General features: G+C 37.6%; 1 protein-coding gene across 1 annotated transcript in view; it reads right to left on the minus strand.

The window, feature by feature from the left end:
• The window catches only part of MRAS (muscle RAS oncogene homolog), a 437128-nt gene extending 418890 nt beyond the window's left edge, over positions 1-18238 (minus strand). The window contains exon 1 of the mRNA XM_044060717.1: positions 17952-18238. The gene's annotated coding sequence lies outside the window, so the exon portion shown is untranslated. The remainder of the gene's footprint in view (positions 1-17951) is intronic.
• Positions 18239-18733: the final 495 nt, after the last annotated feature.

Consider the following 18733-nt stretch of genomic DNA (forward strand, 5'->3'; position numbering starts at 1 on the left):
CTGCTCATTATCATATGCTCCCTGTACTTCAACACTTTTCATTATTATATGCCCAATGAACTTCAATGCCGCTTGTTATTATATGCCCCATGCACTCCAACACTCCTCGTTATTATATGCCCCATGCACTCCAGCACTGCTTGTTATTATATGCCCCATGCAATACAACTTATTATATGCCCTATGTACTCCAATACAACTTGTTATTATATGCCCAATGTTGTCCAATACAACTCGTTATTATATGCCCCATGTAGTCCAATACAACTCGTTATTATATGCCCCATGTACTCCAATACAACTTACTATATGCCCAATGTACGCCAATACAATTCGTTATTATATGCCCCATGTACTCCAATACAACTTGTTATTATATGCCCCATGTACTCCAACAATTGCCTTCCTTCTAGTTACCCTCATCTCATCATAAAATTAGAAATTAATGAATCTTTATCCTGGAATCATTCTTGCTTAATTTGAGTTCCTTAAAACATAAAGAACTTTATGTTTAATTAGTAAAATTATTAATTTAACCATCTCACCAGCAACACTAAATTTGTTTTATTCTATTTGACTATTATTCAGAATTAAAAAATAAAATGATGGGAAAAAAGGAGCTAACCTGCAGCTGTGGGCATAATTCTTCACTTAGACAAATTAATGTTAACTCTAAAATGCCATTAACCCCTTAACTCATAACTTTCCAATGGAGTGCCCTGCCCGACCATCTGTTTTTGACTGTACGAATACAATGCTTCTATTACAAAAACAATTAACATTGCTAATGAAATAACTTAACTCTTAGGAAATGTTTGTGGCATAGTTACCTACAAAATACTCATAGCTTGGGCTCCTACTCTCAAAAGGAAAAGGAGCAGCTATGCCTCAAATCGTATTTATTTATTTTTTATAGCACAATATACACTATTTTATTTTACTCTGAAGAGAAAGAAAGCAATTTGGTTTTCAACTGCATGAAGCATAAAATAAATTCCAGTTTGGATTTCAAAAGGCCATTTTGCCCTGAAATTGATCATAACATTAAATGACTCGCTGTACTGCTTCAATATATTCTTAAGAAATTTTCAGGACAAGAGGTCTGGACAATCCCACTTTTACAGTGCATTCCACAACTTAATAGGACCTATGGACAGCTGACAACATAATCTCAAATGTGCATGTGTACCAAAATAAGACATGTATTTTGCTATTAATATATAAATGACAAAAAATATATAACCTTGAATCCCTATCACATTATCGAAAAAACACGATCAAAATTTAAAAGACTGGGTTCGAAAACAGCGAACGCAGAACAGGACAAACGTTAACAAAACCAAATGCAGAACTTCGAAACAAGCACGTTCAATCCAATACTGCTCTATTTGTAATACCAATCACTAGAAATGCACATTATGTCCTTTAAACTAGCCTCTGATTTACAGCAAATACGGCAGACACAAAACACATTACACCTTACAATCGCTTAAATGAAATATTAAAGGTACTGTTCTGTTAACCTACAATACAACCTTTTTTTAAGTTTTTGCAGGGGACAAACCCCCTGCACATCCACCCCCTGCAACTTATATATACTAACTATGAGACTGCACTACATTGGGGAAAAAAGTGAATTTCCCGATCCTCACTGTACCATGATCTCCATTCAACTGCTTCCTGGTTTCACAAAAGAAAGGGCTTTATAACATTCACAGCTGGTGTTGATGCTATACAGTTTGGTTTTGTTAAAATTCATCCTTTTCAGCTTTCAATGTTTTCATCCCAGTCTTTTAAATTTTGGTTTTGTGTTCTTTCGATAATGTGATAGAGATCCATCACCTTTTCTAATTAGGCAGCATTTTTAGATTCTCAAAAGTCCATATTAATAATATCATATAGAATCATACTGAACGTATCATCATAAAAAAATTAAAATGCACATGATGATTGGAAACTTTATTTAAAAAAAAAAATGAAGGCACATACACAAAGTTATACAAGTCTGCAGCTAGTACCTACAACATAGGAACACTGAAAGTGGCACAAAGTTAGTATTGTTGCCTTACAGCAAGAGGTTCTCCAGTTTGATTCTTGGCTGGGGTGTCTTCTGTATGGAGTCTGAATGTCCTCACTGTGTTTGTGTGGAGTTCCTCCGGTTGCTCCATTTTCCTCCCAATTTCCAAAGACAAGGAGTAGATGGACTGAACACACATATTGGCCATAGATGTGAACGTGTGGTATGGAAAAACAGCCGCAGCAGGGCCAGCCACCCAGCAGTGTGAACATTGGCTCTAAATGATTGTCACTGTTGAAGTGACACCCAGGGGTTTTAGATAGATGGATGGATGGATAACAGACGTAGTCATATACACCTTTAATTAGACCTTAAACATTCTGGACACCATTGTCAAGCATCTAATACTGCTTAAATATTTTTTTAGGTAAAATATGTAACACTTTCTGCTGATGTAATAAAAACTCACAAAATGTTAGGACCATACCTCTATAACCTTAAGAAATGTAACAGCAAACTTGTCCGAGTCCTAAGCCTTGGCTACAAAATGGTCTATCGATTCAATGTCCAAACTATTTTTATGTAATGTACTTCTCTGCATGCAAATCTAAACTGGAGCATCATATTAACTTTCCTACTAAGGGAAACTAAACAAGATTTTTACTTCTGATGTGTTGACAACTCAGAAGCATTTGTGGCCATTACTGTTGTCTGTATAATGAACAGACATTCAGCATAGCCCTCCCCAAATAATACTGAAATAAATTTCAAAAGAAGGGACTGAGATATGACATTTTATACATAGATTCTGTATGTTTAATTAGAAAAATAGTTGAACCATTGAGCACATTTGTACTGTTAGAAGCATTCTCATCCTCACTTTAAAACAAAGAATTTCTTAGTTTTAAAATGAGATTGAGAATGGTTTTAACAGTATGAACGTGTCCGATGGTTCAACTGTTTTTGTAATTAAACATAGTTTCCTGCTAAGACAAGTGGAAGAGTTTCTTTTGGTACGAGCCCGCGGTGGTGGTGCTGCAGTAGTGTTGTCGCCTCACAGTAAGACGCTGTCCGGTTTGATTCTCAGCTAGAGAGTCTTCTGCATGGAGACATGCGTGAATGGGCGTACCTTCATTGAAGGTTGTGCGTCAGGCCTGGCAAGCCAGTATGTAAAAATCAACTGTCAATCATTAGCGGACTGGAGTTCTGCTGTGGCGACCCCTAACCGGGAAAAGCTGAAAGACACAAACAATAATGCCTGTGACAATGAAGGCATTTGAATCAATGCACCTTAAAATGTATTGGTCAAACTCTGGAAGAAGTGTAAACAAAATGCTGGAGATGGATATAATCTCCTTACCTGATGCAATACCAAATACGTGCATTTTTACATTTTATGTTGTAGATCAGGATGGCCCCCTTAATTTTTTTTCTCAGAGTTGAAAATCCCTGCCATGACATCATATAAGACTGAACCCACAATGCCTCACTCTAAATTAAATGTGTATGTTACTATATTTTCATGCTAAATGCATCAGCAGTAGTTTCTTACTCCCTAGAAAAAAAATAGTTAAATTCTTCCAGATGGAACAGCTCACCATGAAAATGAGCATGTGATAATGTAGTTAGTAGTAAAACCACAATTTAAGTGAGAAGCTGCACCTCTAAAGGTTTTAACTACCAATAATTATTTGCAGCCATATGTAAATCATTTCTCAATCCCTACCATGACAACATTTTGTGGATTTGGTTATAGAGAAGACCTGAGTAAACAGGAGAAGTAAAATATCATTCAGAATCTGTGTGACACCTACTGGGAGCACTGGGTGTTACATCCATGCAGCATAGGACTAGAAGGCATACATTGCCATTGTACAGATGCATGTACCACAGGACCTAGCATGAAGAGGCAGGTTTCTGATTACAGCTGCACACAGTGGAGCTTATAGAACTGCCGAGACAGAGTGGTTTGTTCCTCTAGGGAGGGTAGGTCCCCACCTAACAGGACCATTAATGTGGCCCACTCCCTACCACCAGAATCTCATCTGTGTGGAAATGGGTGAATTGGGCTTCATTAGCAGGAATAAAATGGGCTGGAGGTCTCCTGCGTCACATGGGAATACTTGTGTTTCACTCCTGCAGAAATAATGGGCTGACTTTATGCAGATAGTGGAACCATCAAGCAAGATCCTATAGGATGTAAAAAAAAATGCCACTGTACCCCACAAGGATTTCACTGCAGCATTCTGTTTTTGTCAGTACATTGATGTTAGGCCTCTCCTTATCTGTAGTAAGGGAAATATTACTTTGTATTGTGAAATGTTTAAAACAACAAAACTAAAAAAATCATAAAAAGACAGCACAAGACAAATGCAAACAGTGTATAAAGCAACTTGATACTTTAATTAATTTAATGGCCACATACTGTAGGCCTCTTGGTGGAGCAATTAATTCCCTCTGAAATGGTTTGACAGTCTCTAGTAAACAATTTGGATATTCAGTTAAATTAATATTCTTCCAGGACTTAAAATGCTACAACAGGTGAAATGGCACGGTCAAGGAAAAACAGATAGTGGTTCTCACTCATAAGAGCAAAATGCATTCATGAAATGCACGCGTGTATTGTGAATGGAACAGAATGACGTTATTATAATTTCACAACCTCCTAGTGCAAGTAATATGACTACCTAGAACCCACAGCGTGGGTCGTGTCTTTTTTACACTTCTAAAGATACTTTTGTGCACACAGACACACGTGTACACACTCTGTTCCAATGGAATGTGCATTCTGACAGGTTGGACCACCCTCTGACTCTGAAGTCACAAACATCCATGCTGCTGTCATAGACCAACGCTTTTCAACAAGCCTTAATGATCATTAGCAGTGATCCGATAACAGTCCTTTACATTCATACACAGCCTGTCCCCTAAATGAAATAGCCACACTCCTCTGATGTCCCATTAAAAAACAAATTACCACAATTATGTCACTGCTCTAACAAACCATATCAATGAACATTCAACCATACAACAGTGGTATGATTTTGCAAACATGCCTCCTCACCACTATCACGACCCCCCCCCCCCAAAAAAAAAAAAAATAGCAGCTTTCTACATATTATACCTCTGATGTCATATTACAAGGAAAATAAATAATGGCCACTGTATGTACATCAACCTGTTGCCTGCCCTACACATCATATCAACAATTCTTCCAAGATCAGAGTAATGAATGTCTGCTCAAAGAAGCATGCAATGCCCTAGACAAACCACACCAATAATGGTTCAGCAGCAATCACACAACTGTCTTGTGCATTAATACAGCTCACCTCAGTAGAACACAGCCAGCCAGCTTATGCACACTTCTGTTAGATTGTGACGAAAGTGAAAGTATGAATAGCTAATGAGCAGGACAACCTTTCACTTCCAATTTACGTTTGCCATTCATATTAATGAGAAGTTGTGGGTATTTACTACACTAATACAGCTACTGTACTAGCCAAATTATCTTTGTCATGTCCTGGCCAAGAAAAAACTTTTAATTATAAAATAATTTTTGTAGTGCGGTTGTTAAAAGAAAAATGATAAAAATGAGTTTGCAGGACAAAGAACTGTGACCTCTTCCTGCAATTTGGAAGACTCAGGACCATTTATTTAACAGGATAAATATAAAATACAATATGATACAATCTACCACTGGCATGTGACTGTACTTTTAAAACAAACATACTCTGGTATCAAATTCCCTAGTTCTGTTTCACAAATTTAAAACACTCGACATAATTTTGCAAGTTAATATAAATTACGGTGAGCAAGATGCCCTAATCAGTTGTGGTCATTTTCACTGGAAATCGGTGGGAGAAGAACTCAAATATATACCATTTCTGACATCTTGCAAACAATATAGCACAGAAATACCACAGCAGTTGTGACATATGCTTACAAAGTGAGGAAACTTAAAACAGTATGTCAAATGCATTTGTATCAGTAATATATTAAACATCCTGGCTAACAAGGTACAGCATGTGTCTGCCTTAGTTAGGGGACTGGTAGGATAGGTGCGTGCTCAGATGAGGTTATGTGTTTAATGTTCAGTGAGAGAAACATACAAAAAGAGAATGTGTGTGTATATGTATGAGCATATGTGGGAAAAATAAATGTTGATGAAAGAATAACTCTGACAATGAATTTTCATGAATAATTAACATACTTGCTGTTCAGATACAAGCATATATAGCCTGGTAAAAACATGGTTAGCATGTCAAGGGCAAAAGCAATATGTTGAGTGAATTGCTGTCCCAATAAAGAATGGGACAGGAGATTAAGCAGAGAAAAGCAAATAAAAGAAAGACTAGTCAAAAATGTTTCAGATACTGTACTACAAAGGAAAAAGGGAAAGATGAAATAATATGAAATAACAGCTGCAGCTTACCTAGTCAAATAGGGGTTAAGTAAGAACTTTGTGAAGGAATTTGTGTCATTTCGGTGTGTGTGTGTGTGTGTGTGTGTGTGTGTATATATATATATATATATATATATATATATATATATATATATATATATATATAAAGTAGCCTGTGTACGTAGTCTCCTTGAAGTTTCAAAAGACAGAGTAACTGTAGTATGAATTCCAGCTTTACAATATTTTAATGAGTACACACCATCATCTCAACTGAAATTTCCAAAGGGATGGTATTCAATGAAGTTAGGAATACACGATAAGTCTAGGGTGTAGGGAATTTATAGGCATTGTTGAGTAAAACATAATGAAGTTTATTTTTAAATGAAAGCCTCTTGTGGGATAAACAGATGGACACAATGATTCAATAAACGTGCCAAACCTACAATGGAACTTTGCTGATTTATAATGCATTTGTTGCAGCTTGGTAAGGTGATTGTTACAAGAAAGGCAAGGTGAATAGCTGTTCTTCTCCTCCTTCCCTTCTGTTTTCTGTAAAATTATAGCTACTTCTATAACTAGCTTCAGAAATTTCAAGTCAAATTGTAGGAAAGTGTTGCATCTAAAGGGGTCAGTTCCCTAGCAAGTCTTATAAGACTCATTAGTAAACCATCCTACGGGTAATTCACTTGTTGGAAAACTGGCAATAATTAATACTGTCAGTTTATCTGTACAGACTAGGGCCAAGTTTCAGAAACATTACCACCAGAAGTGTGCTCTTTTACCACAAGCGGTAGCCATTTCTGATTCACAGATGGCCTTACCAAAGTGCTTACCTTGAGAAGGTGTGGAACCATGGTGGGCTGTCTCGCTTGCCTACCACAAATGCTAATGTGGTATTCATGGGAAGTGGCACATGATAATTAACCATGTGCTCTCCACAGGAAATGCCTGTGGTAAAGTATTTACACAGATGAATGATTCAGAGAACCATTTAACTGTGTAAATCCTTACTGCCAGACAAATTAGTTAACTCAGCGAGAAGTTTAGTCACCCATTACTCTCAATATGAGAGACTGTTTTGGAGGTAATTACCAAGGAGTTTAGCAGACAGGTAGTGTTGGGAGTATGTGCACATGTGTGTGTGTATGTGGTGGTATGACTGGTGTTGTGTGTGTGTGTGTGTGTGTGTGTGTGTGTGTGTGTGTGTGTGTGTGTGTGTGTGTGTGTGTGTGTGTTGTGCTGGGGGGGGCTAACACACGTACCCTCCCCTTGACAAATGAGCAAATCTTGTAACACTGGGGTGGGGGACACTTTCAAACATTACCCTCAATCATACCAAATGTTAATATAACAAGTTTTGCTGCCCGACAGCCAAATGGTGCGAACATTGCATACTACGGATACAGTTTAATATTACCCTAATCCAGTTAGAAAAAGTTAATACAGTTCAGGTTTTGTAGTACAAATTATATATAGACACAGAAGTATGACCCTTGATGTACAGTGGACATGCTGAAGACTTCCAGACAAAGCCAGGGAGAACATCTAACAACAAGGGAGCCTTTATAAGCATTACTGTAGTCCACTTAAAGTTAATAGACCAACAGATCTTGGCATCTGGATGCATTTAGTGAGTGAGAAGAAAAATGAAACTCTAACTTCTGTCATTATTGAATGAATACACTCATTTGTGATTTACAAGGTACAGTTTACAAATTGTGGAATGAACACAATAATCATTTGTGATTTATAAGGGAGAGTCTGTAAATTGTGGGACAGGTACAAGTTTTGTCCATATGTGTATGCACTCATTTGGATGTGTATGGGCGGAATGCTTGTGCTACCATGATGTACTGGCTGTCAGTGATGATTACTACAATGACAGCAGTAAAGAACCTGTTAGCACTTGCTGTAATCAAGGACTGATTCAGAGATATGAAAATTAGCCAGTAATGAAGTCCTTCCTCAGTGCTCCAAATGTGTCTTTGGATTGCTGGCTTCATGCAGAAAAGGTTTTTTTGCTGTAGTCGTACTGCTTGCAGCCAGGACCATTTCTGAAGCCTGTCCGAGTTTCTAGTCTGATTACAGTTATTGATTACATTTTCCCTGCAATCAATTTAACCTGCATGTTCACACCATCCTACTTGAAACAATTTTTATTCAACCAAAACTTTTTTTGAAAGGACATTTTCATTTTTTTCTAGACTTTGAAATATTTATCACAATTTGAAATCAATATTTACTAAAACCTTTCAATTACTATAGCATGCCTACATTTGTTGCTACTATATACACATTCATTTTGGACTAAAACCAAGTCTTGAGCTGCAAGCCCTAAGTGATTTTATGCATAATTATGATTCCCACTAAATTCTCTGCACAAATTAATTGTTGGCCAAATGTGATTTGTGCATTACAGCACACATCTCTTATGTTGGTCACATAAAAGATTACATCATGCCTGTTATGCCCTGTTTTTGTGACAACCCTTAATGGAGGCATACATCTACTTTCCCCCAGGCATAACTTGTGCATTATGACATCTTCATATGAGACAACGCTATTTTGTTTTTACTGACTTAAATGTATACATCATTAGATACATTTTTTGTTCAAACTAAATATTTGTTATAACAAGCATCCCAAGTATATAACTGTGACTGTTTCAATTACAGAAATTACTACTCACTGTAGGCACAGAAGCGTTCCTCCCTGCTCACCCCCCAAGTACATACTACTTCAAAGGACTAACTTGTGGGGGTAAGACAGACTACTTCCTCCATTTACAGTGCTGGGCTCAGACTGAATGTTTTGAAATTCCAAACTTCACTTGTACATTTCATTTTTAACGTACCATGATGTACTTCTCAGCATGCACTGCATCTGCCTGTTAACACAATGGCAAATTAAGTTAAACAATTGAGACCCAAAGGTCTGAAAGATTTATCAAAATCCAAATACAATCCACATAACAGAATCAGGGTACGTCTTATTTTCAGCTCTGCAGCATACCTTTTCCCGATTCATCTTTCCAAGGTTCCGGCATCTTGCCATCTTTACTTAATACTAGCTTTCTGTTCTTCACACTTGCTGTTGAACTTCTAGTACGAGTGAATCCATAAGAATTACAAAACCAAATAATGCCTCAAATAGTTTGATTCCCGACTGCAGAATGGAAAGAAATGTTTTCTGCTCAGCGATACATCAATAACTTACTGCAGAACTCTTGCCTTGGCCAAAATGAAAAGGATGCGAGGAGTAATCATAGTGTACAATTAAAAGCACCCCCGTCCCAGTACTATAGTGCTGTATGGAATCATGCTTTAAGGTGACAGAAGCTTTCTGCGTGTGCATACAAAGTTCTTACAAAGGGAAATCCAAATGGTAGGTCTTCCCCAAATAAGCACAACCCACAATCAGCTGATAATAATTTTAGCCAATCCTCAAGTGTGAGTTCTTTAAAGTGCACTGTCACTAGAGGACCACGGAAGGTGTGTGCCAGTTGTAAAAGTATAGCACACCTCAACCTCCCAGAGAAGACATACACTAGGATACTGCAATGGATTGCATTCATGAGTTGAGCCTTTGATTCTAGTGAAGCAATGTGGAATACATTCTGGTCAAAGAATCAACATAATTAACTCTTTGCACTTGTACAAATATTAGACAGGTAACTCTTTGCCCTTGCACAAATTTTAGAGGGGTAACTCTTTGCCCTTGCACAAATTTTAGACTGGTAACTCTTTGCCCTTGCACAAATTTTAGACTGGTAACTCTTTGCCCTTGCACAGATATTAGATGGGTAACTCTTTGCCCTTGCACAGATATTAGATGGGTAACTCTTTGCCTTAAGGGTGATTTGCATTTTAAAAACTGGTACCTTTAAAATAGGTCAAGACTTAGAATAGTGAAAGTCAACAGTGAAAGGAAATTGGACTTGAGCACTGCATACTCTAGAATAGGACTTGATCCATGGCTGGGGAGGTAAGACTAGCTATGTTTTTTAGTACACTGATACAAATTATTTTCCATTACATGGGCTTATGTTCTATGAAAAGATTTTTATTTTTTCAGTTCATTTGCTGACACTCATGCTTGAAAATGAAACAGACTTGAAATAGACATCGCTGCAGCTATGAACCATGGTACATTAGGGTGGCTGTAGAATTACTCTGACCTAGCAATGCAGATCACACTGAAATTTACAGCAAATTGGGAAATTTTAGACTTGGCTAAAAACTAAAAATATGATCACAGATTGCACGTATTCAGGAAGACACATTAATTAATTGAACTAAATTTGTACGCATTTGCAGAAATAAAAAAAAATCACTGCAGCCAACCCAAAAAGCCTTCTACTTGGGGTTTTTGATAAATTACTGTAGCGAGTTGGAGAGATGATTATATATATTATTTGATTACCCAATTTCATGCATCTTTAAAGGTAATACCACGTATATTAAACATAATTAGAGGACGGAGACAGGGAAGACAGCATGAGTATTAAGTTTCAACTGGATTCAAAACTACTTGAACTGGGATTCTTGTGAATCATTAGGTAGAGTTAAGTAGTTTTGTAGTAGCTTGCATGTCCAAGACTGGAGAAGGATCTGTTGAAAATGGAAAACTACATATGCAAGTGTACTCCTGCTCCCACCCCACGTAGCCTATTCTCCTCTTCCTACAGGCAACTCTCATTTATTCCAGACTCGAATTTCATATTTGCATCTAGCAAATACTAAGCCAATTGTAAATAACTTCTTATAATTCTCTAATTGTACCATTCCATTTCAAGAAACTGTATATTTACAAATGCAATGTTTGTTTTTGTACTTAATGTAACCTAAAATTTAATTGTAACTGCGGTAGTCTTTGTTTTGTCTTGGAGCTTTTCACACCAGGACTCCATTGAAAATGGGTTCTTATTGGCCCAATGGACTATCCTGGTTAGCCAACTGCAAATAAATAAAAATACAATAAAATAAAATACTTATGAAATATTATTGCTCACCTTAAAATTAGGAAGAAATATGTGAAAGATTAAACTCTTAAGGTTTCTGTCATCAAATATAAAAAGATTAAACAGTGGCCAGAACGTGAGAATCTCAACGTGACTTAAAATAGATTTTAAAAATTGTATGAGTTTAATAAACTCCTCTCTTAAGTAAAAGAGAAGGCATGTTACTATATTATACTAGTAACTCTATTGTGGAAAGTATTGCATAGTATGTTGGACGTCAAGGGAGTGATGGTTGTAGTTAGAATTTTTAAAAATCATATTTACAGTTGTTAATTTATATTGGATAAGACAAATGGTAACAAATCTTGAAAAAAAAATCAGCTACATACTGTTGTGAACTATTTAAAAGTATGTTTAATTTGGGTGATCATTTCAGCTGAGTTCTCATTAGAGAAGATTCTAATGCAGAAAGATCTCAGAATGCGACAACAACAAAAGCTTCAAAAAAGACAGATGAGAAGGACAGTGGCCTTTTACGGTGTACTTACTACCCATATGTTTGGAACAGAAACTTGTGTAGACAGAATGTATGTTTCCCGTGACTTGTGTTCTGGAGGTACAAACTCTGAAAGTTACATCATGCCCATTGTTTGATGACCATAATCCTGTCACTTTCAAATTAATAGTAAAGTAGAGGAATTTAGGTATGCCAACTAGATACCAGCATAATAAATTAAACAAAGAATATAAAGGGTATCTCCATAGGGAAATTAATATAAGTTAATGGAGAGGTTGACATATTATATTATGGGATATTTTTTTAATTCTGTTTATATAGTAAAACATTAACTTGGTATAGAATTTGAATACAAAATGTCAAAAATTACTTAAAAAAGCAGAAATTGCAGCAGAAAAAAATTATGTTCATATTCTATTACATCGAGGAGCTTACATAGACTAAATTGATAAGAAATCAATTTCTGGGCCTAATTAATTCCAAAAACAATAACAATTACTGATATTGAAGGTAATATAAATAATTTCAAACATAAGAAAATGGAATTTTTACAATTTGATTAATAATGACCATACAGACAAACTTAATCAGGGCAATATAAAACTTATTGAAACTCATAATCAATTCACTGTCAATGGGCAAGGAAACTGGTGTTCCCTTTTACAACTGGCGTAGGACAATGAAACTTGGATGGTCAAGGAGGTTATGGCAGCTTATGTTAAAATCTTTGCCAAGGTCAACGCTATTACCATGTTGGTTCTCTATTCTAAGATGATGCATGATTTTGTGTAAGAATATGCACAACAGACAGGTCAAACCCAAACATGGAGTTAAATAGATTTTTTTTCACAAAGGGCTTTAATAACTGATCTTAAATATTTTGAAGATTTTGGATAAGGATGGTAGACTGCAACAGGTCTGACCTAAGTGACCCCCTATGTGTAGTGGTATTCTAGTGGTAGATTCCCAACAGTGTGACAGTGACATCTTTACGTAACATGTTTAAGGGAAATGAGACTGTAAGACATGTTTTGTAGTTTACTCTGAGATAAACAGATACTAAATCTCTTCTCGAACATCAACATGACAGTTTGAGGAGACAAGTACATCTGGCAGAGGATACCACTGCTCTGTAACACATTTCCCATCCACATAAAACAAACCTTATTCCTGTCCACATTCAAACACATCTTGGATCTATGAATGGGGAATACAAAATTGACACAAAGACTGCCCCTGCATTAGTAATGGATACAGAGAGCTCCTAAATACTTTACTCCACACATAGGTCCACTCAAATTATCTATGGTATGATCCCACTTATTCTCACTAAGGTCAGTACATAACTATCTACCATGGGATGGGAGAGTCAAATCTAGCACTAAATGCATGGGTTAACTCAAGCACTAAAAGGGAAATTGGTTAGACATAAAAATGGCCCAAAAGTGCAGCTAGCCTTCTTATTCTTTCGGCTGCTACCATTAGGGGTCGCGACAGTTGCAGATCAACTGTTTCCATTTCTTCCTGTCCTCTGCATCTTGCTCTGTCACACCAACCACCTGCATGTCCTCTCTCACCACATCCATAAACCTTATCTTAGGCCTCCCTCTTTTCCTGTTACCTGGCAGCTTCATCCTTAGCATCTTTTTCCCAATATACTCTGCATCCCTCCTCAGCACATGTCCAAATCAACGTAATCTTGCCTCTCTGGCTTTGTCTCCAAACAGTCCAACCTGGGCTGACCCTGTAATATACTTATTCCTAATCCTGTCCATCCTCGTCACACCCAGTGCAAATCTTAACATCTTCAACTCTGCCACATCAAGCTCTGACTCCTGCCTTTTTGTCAATGCCACTGTCGCCAACCCATATAACATAGCTGGTCTCACTACCCTCTTGTAGACCTTCCCCTTCACTCTTACTGGTACTAGTCTGTCACAAATCACTCCTGACACTCTTCTCCACCCACTCCATCCTGCCTGTACTCTCTTCTTCACCTCTCTTCCACACTCACCATTACTCTGAACTGTTGATCCCAAGTACTTAAACTCATCCACCTTCCCCACCTCTACCCCCTGCATCCTCACCATTCCTCTATCCTCCCTCTCATTCACACACATATATTCTGTCTTAGCCCTGCTGACCTTCATTCCTCTTCTCTCTAGAGCATATCTCCACCTCTCCAGGGTCTCCTCCACCTGTTCGCTACTCTTACTACAGATCACAATGTCATCTGCAAACATCACAGTCCATGGGGACTCCTGTCTGATCTCGTCTGTCAACCTGTCCCATCACCATTGCAAATAAGAAAGGGCTCAACTGATCCTTGATGTAATCCCACCTCCACCTTAAAACGCATCCGTCACTCGCACCGCAGACCTCACCGCTGTCACACTACCCTCGTACATATCCTGTACCACTCTTACATACTTCTGTGATACTCCCGACTTCCTCATACAATACCACAACTCCTCTCTAGGCACCCTGTCATATGCTTTCTTTAAGTCCACAACTCCTTCTGACCTTCTCTGTACTTCTGCATCACTCTCAGAGCAAACATCGCATCTGTAGTGCTCTTTCCTGGCATGAAACCATACTGCTGATCACTAATCATCACCTCCCTTCTTAACCTAGCTTCCACTACTCTTTCCCATAACTTCATGCTGTGACTGATCAGTTTAATCCCTCTGTAGTTACTACAGCTCTGCACATCACCCTTATTCTTAAAAATCGGTACCAAAACACTTTCTCCATTCCTCAGGCATCCTCTCACTTTCCAAGATTTCATTAAACAATCTGGTTAAAAACTCCACTGCCATTTCACCTAAACACCTCCATGCTTCCACAGGTATGTTAACTGGACCAACAGCCTTTCCATTCTTCATCCTCTTCATAGCTATCCTTACCTTCTCCTTGATAATCCACTGCACGTCATGATTCACTATCCGCACATCATCCAACCTTCTCTCCCGCTTATTCTCATTCATCAGCCCCTCAAAGTACTCTTTCCATCTGCTCAACACACTCTCCTCACTTGTGAGTATGCTTCCCTCATTATCCTTTATCACCTTTACCTGCTGCACATCTTTACTAGCTTGGTCCCTCTGTTTAGCCAATCGGTACAGGTCCTTTTCTCCCTCCTTAGTGTCCAACCTTTTATACAACTCAAACTTTTATGCAAAAGTGCAGCTAGCCTAGTACTTGCAAATGAACCTATGAGACTAGTTTTTTAGTCCATCCTATAGGTCGCTATTGTAGATACCTCAATGAGACAGTGATCACTTTGTAGGTTGGTTATGCCTACAGGGTGGAAACAATTAGTGACAAAATTTCTGATGGCCATGAGTGAAGAAAGAGATACATTACGTGAATATCTGCAAACTTTTCTAAGTCACTTATACCTATGGGGTGAGAATCATTAATGAAAGAATCTTTGACAGCCCTGAGTTAAGCATGAGATATACTAACAGAATACTTGCAGAATTTTCTTTCTGCATCTACTGTCTTTTTTTAGTTTTCTGGGAAGATGTTAGCAGCTGCAGACTTGCCAAGGAGTATAAGACAGTTTATGGTATTCTACAATTTATGGGGTTTGTGCTAGTGGGTGTTTGGTTCAATGAGTATGGCAAACCTACTGCTGCAACCTACTAAAGGGCATGAACTATCACAAAAACAGAGCCTCCCTAATTTTCAGCACTTTCCTTTTCAAGATTTAAAGAATAAAACTGGTCACTCAGTGAAAACCAAGATTGTTCCCTACACCTAGACGGATGGTGATTCACAATAAAATGTTTCACCTACTGTTATCTTAAGCTCAACCCTTATGTTTAGAAGCACATATCACTGGAAATTAGGCAACTAAACACTGTACAGTCTTTTAAGAAAGAACTTAAGGACAGTCTCCAAAGTTAAGCTGTATGTAACCGTTTCTGTGACAATGGCAAAATGCAGACCATCTCCTGCCTTCTCCACCCACTGTAGCTCTTCACCACCGATTTCATCAGACTAGTCTTTACAGGACATAACTGTTGATTAAAACACTTCTTAACTTAGTCTATTTCCTTAAATGTATAAAATGTGAATATTTTACTGGCTGACTATGACATATTTCAAATCTGATTAATTTACTGAAATCAATTGTGTACATTTTTGTGTCTAAGTTCTGCACCTTGTTAATATCTATTTATTCTTCATTTACTCTGTTTGCCTTAATGTCCATGTACTCTGCATTTTACTTTGTCTTGTGGCCCAGGTCATGGTCAAAAATGTCTGCAGTCTAGCCCATTTACCCAATTATCAAAAATACAATAAACAAACAAATAAATGTTTTCATGCCTACATCAATTTATTGCTATAAAATATGTCTCTCACCTCTCCTACATAAATTATATGAGTTAATCCTGTGCAACTTATACAACGTATTGAGTATACAGTGGAATGCTAACATATACTGAAATAATGGACCATGCTTAGGTTGCATTAATGGTCATTACCTAAACAAGATCACTTTGCTGTTTATTTTTAATTTAATTTCACCAAATATGCTATTCGATTTTTTAGGATCGTTTGTTTTTATACTTTTAGCCCCAATGTAGATGTCAAAACATTGGAAAAGGACCTGAGGCATCACTTTTATATCCAAAATAAATAAAAAAGTAGCACAGTAGAAAAGGCCAACAAAATAATATAAGGATGGTACTCTGGACTGCTGAAGCTATTACTACAAAGGTTTTCCAGCCTAACCTGGAATATGGTGTTCAGATTCAGAAACATCATAAAATGACAGGATTATTCAAGTATAACAAGTGAGGTTACAGAGGTTAAGGAATTGGAGTGAGAGCAGTGTGGGAAAGTTAATGGGAAGGAAAACTGGAGTAGTGTTAGGAAGAAGAAGAAAGCATGAGTGGCAAAACATGGAAGTAGATTAACTAAACTTTGAATATATTTGAGGGAAATAATATTACACAAAGTACAGTGGGATAATTGAACAGATACTGGAGAACCTCATGAACTGTACAAAAATAAAAAAAAATGTGTATGCCAAAAGGGAAAGAACAGCTTCCAGGTGCAACCCGCAATATGGACACAGACTAAACAAACCCTGTGACTTCTTTATTTGGTAAACTCATGTTTGTATATGCATGCTTCATCCATTATTGATGGAGATCCAAGTTGTGCATTAACAACTAAATAAACTCACCTATACAGACTATTTATAAAAACTGAAATCGAGAACTACTGTCATTCTGGTTTTGTTGACCACCCTAAGTCCAGAAAAAATTGAACTACAATACTGGGAAAAGTAAGTTCTTGTCTGCCAGAAATGTAACATCCAAGATTTTAATTAGTCCGCAGAGGAAGAGTAACATCGATTTTGCTACCTGAATCTGTATGGGACACCAAGACGCACCTTTCCAAAAAGGTGACCTCTAGCACTTAAATCAGAAAATGCAGGTTGCAAGTTCTACCTGGTTTAATGACGTTTCATGTCTTTTGGTGACTAAATACTATAGAGAAGTCTGACTAACTGAATTAGATCCTATACCACATCAACCTTAGAAAAAGTCATTATAACAACGATCGTATCCAACAGCCAACGCAACAATGTTCCACACTAAAGTTATACACTGGCATACCCACCCCATCTCCCCAGACATAATTCATGCATTATTTTAATCCCTACGTGGATAGGTATTCCTTTTGATATTGCCACAAATGTACAGAGTTAAAACATTTACTGAAAATGAATCTTTGAGATTAACGTGATGGCAGCGAGCGTTATGCCAGAAGACACACCTTAAATCACAAATGTTATCTTAAATAAATTACACATCAAACAAAACCAAATGCACACACAATCCGAGGCTGCGGTGCACACATTGTAGAATGTAGAGACAGTAGCATCCGGAATATTGCCATGATCTTTCACAGCATAGTGCTCTCTGTGCAGCAGCTAATATCAGGGCATACCAACCATTTCAAAGCTGTCCTTATCCTACATGATCCATATAATAAAAGTAGCACTACATCGCTGGTTCTTTATTAGTACACTTACCCCACCAATCGTTCAGCTCAACCGGAGTGTCCCTCTGAAGTCAAAGCAGCGACAGCTCACGCATGCCTGGCTCTTCCAGCAGGACTTCCAGTTCTAAACTAAGTAGAACCATAGCACGAGAGCCCTAACCAGTACCCGCCCGAGTGCGATACCACTCCCTGGGTCTCCTCCTCTCCCCGCGTTCTGGGTTGTTGCTAAACACAGTATCACTACCAAGAGCCACACGCTAGCTCACGCGTTTCCTTCTTAAAGTCGTACAGCCCATTGCAGTCATGCCTAAGTATCTAACTCTTATATCATATACAACATATTCTATAAATAGAATGCGACTGCTCCATTCTGTCGGGGGACAGTACATTCTTCCCAGAACAATTAAAAAGCCCACATTCTCAGATTCACAACTCTAAACAAGAAATTTATAATCATCATACTCATTAAGGAAAAGCGCTCTTATTCCGCCTGCGATATATAACTGCCGATTTTTGACAGAAAAGTGGAACAGTCCAAATTATTTAAGCTCTAGCTAACCGATTTAAGGTGGTCTGCCATATTATGTAGAGGCTACTATTATTTTCTTGCAGTTTCACAGTCCTTATTCTTCACCAAAATAAAATATTCACTGAGAAACACATATATAGATTAAAGATACACATATCCCCAACTTTCTAAAATTTTGCAGAATGTCCCTGATTTTTGCCTCATATTTTTACTCTGTCTGTCCTGTTATTCCTGGTAAATCTCTTGAGGATTACAATAAATAATAAAGCTAGGCATTTAGTTAC

Source organism: Protopterus annectens, chromosome 2.part0 (assembly GCF_019279795.1).
Source record: "Protopterus annectens isolate FY-2018-M chromosome 2.part0, PAN1.0, whole genome shotgun sequence".
Taxonomy (NCBI): Eukaryota; Metazoa; Chordata; order Ceratodontiformes; family Protopteridae; genus Protopterus; species Protopterus annectens.